The sequence below is a fragment of the Schistocerca piceifrons genome, chromosome X (genome assembly GCF_021461385.2).
Source record: "Schistocerca piceifrons isolate TAMUIC-IGC-003096 chromosome X, iqSchPice1.1, whole genome shotgun sequence".
Classification (NCBI taxonomy): Eukaryota; Metazoa; Arthropoda; class Insecta; order Orthoptera; family Acrididae; genus Schistocerca; species Schistocerca piceifrons.
In genome coordinates this window covers 668,725,614-668,727,771 of record NC_060149.1, presented here as the reverse complement: position 1 = coordinate 668,727,771, position 2,158 = coordinate 668,725,614, and the positions used below count along the sequence as shown (strand labels likewise).

General features: G+C 42.8%; 1 non-coding gene across 1 annotated transcript; it reads right to left on the bottom strand.

Moving 5' to 3' along the window:
• Window positions 1-876: 876 nt before the first annotated feature.
• Window positions 877-951, bottom strand: Trnat-ugu. Its single transcript has one exon. It is a non-coding gene; the product is annotated as a tRNA-Thr (tRNA).
• Window positions 952-2,158: the final 1,207 nt, after the last annotated feature.

The following is a 2,158-nucleotide window of genomic DNA, read 5'->3' as shown; positions in this document are numbered from 1 at the left end:
TATGTTGTCCCCTCAATGTTAATAGTGTTTACCGTCAGAGCTGGTTCTGATGAGAGCCTTTTAGTCTCATTATTTTTGTTGTTGTTGTGGGTCCGCAGCTCGTGGTCGTGCGGTAGGGTTCCCGGGTTCGATTCCCGGCGGGTCGTGGATTTTCTCTGCCTCGTGATGACTAGGTGTTGTGCGATGTCCTTAGGTTAGTTAGGTTTAAGTAGGTCTACGTTCTAGGGACTGATGACCATGGATGTTAAGTCCCATAATGCTCAGAGCCATTTTGTTGTTGTGGAAGGTTCTGCCACAAGGATAACACTTAGCGTTGCCCAGGATATGCACGATCACCTGTGATGGCATATTACCAGCGGAGCAATCTTTAGGGAGGCATCTTCCTTGTACCCGATAGGACTGTGGTATTGTCGGTCAGTTCTATGCTTCGATACTAAAAAAAGTCACGATTCTTCAACGCAGGTCGCAAGGTGTTAAGATAACAGCATAACGATAGCTGTCACATTTGGAGAACACCTAAGTGTGCTGATGTAGTAGAAACCGTCTGGAACCGCGCGGCCGGTACGGTCGCAGGTTCGAATCCTGCCTCGGGCATAGATGTGTGTGATGTCTTTAGGTTAGTTAGGTTTAAGTAGTTCTAAGTTCTAGGGGACTGATGACCTCAGAAGTTAAGTTCCATAGTGCTCAGAGCCATTTGAACCATTTGTAGTAGAAACCGAGAATTAATAACACTTTTTTTCTTCTCGGTGTGTATTAACACTCTTTGAAAATACAGAATAAAAAATATCATATCTTAGAAATGAAATGATAATTAAATGGACACCATAGCTGCAAACAGGCGTTGATGTACTTCACTGGGGATATGTGGAAAATGTGTGCCCCGACCGGGACTCGAACCCGGGATCTCCTGCTTACATGGCAGACGCTCTACCCATCTGAGCCATCGCGGGCACAGAGGATAGTGCGTCTGCAGTGACTTATCCCTTGCTCGTTCCGAAATGAAGTACATCAACGCCTGTTTGCAGCTAGGGTGTCCATTTAATTATCATTTCATTTCTAGCAAAGCTGCATGGTCATCCACGGTAACTGTTCTTTCGGGAACAGATACTACCGTCATATATATCTTATAAAGTTATTTCCTTTGTCAAAAATGCCCTTACTGTAGCTAAAACAGGCCTCATACACACAACACACGAGAAATGGGTAAGTCCACATTTAATGCAAGCAGTAATATGTCTGCAGGGACCAAAAATTACTTCATTTCTTCCTGGAAGCAGGTTTTATATAGGTGAGCTTTGTCAGATGGTGTTCTGATTTTGCTTTCAGAAGATTTGATGTGCGATTTAATACCATCTGCATCCTTTGGAGTAAGGCACCTATATTCTGATATATTATTCACAAAATACATATCCTTTGCAAGAGGCACAAACAAGCACTTGAAAAACGAACAGTATTTCCAATCCATGGGTTGTTCATTTCACCCCAATATTTCAACCCCCCACCACAATGCAAACATATTGTTTCATCACAGTCATGGTAAAAAAGAATCCGGCTTGCCTTAGTTTGTCAGGACATTGCTTAATAGCTAAAGACCAAACTTTGAAAGATGACAGCCTAATCTCCCACACATCACACGTTGAACTGCATAACGATGCTTACTGAGGAGATGCATGTGAGAGTATCTCCATTCTGCATAGGTTACAAGTATCACACAAAAGAAACTGTTTGATTCACCACAGATAAACTTTCACAGATATACCTCCTCAACACCCTCTGACATCCACTATGTTACAGAGCGACCTGTTTTCAAAGCTCTATTTATATATAGCCTACTTTAAAGATCCAACATGCTGAGACTTCTGTTCACATGATCATGATGTTACTTCTGGTCACGTATTCTAAACGTTCTTGTAAATGTGGTACAATTGTAAACACCTAGTGCAATTACGGTACTTTTCTGTATGTGTGTGTATATCATCTTTTTGCATGCCACTCACAGGATCTACCACTCGTGAAGCTGCCTTCAGATCTGTCCTGCCCATAACGCGTGCTGGATCCAACTTTGAACCCACCCTGAATGTAATGGATGGTGGATCCACTTTCAGAGCCTGTCTAGGAAATAATGCACTGTGGACCCACCTTCGAACCCTATCCCAGA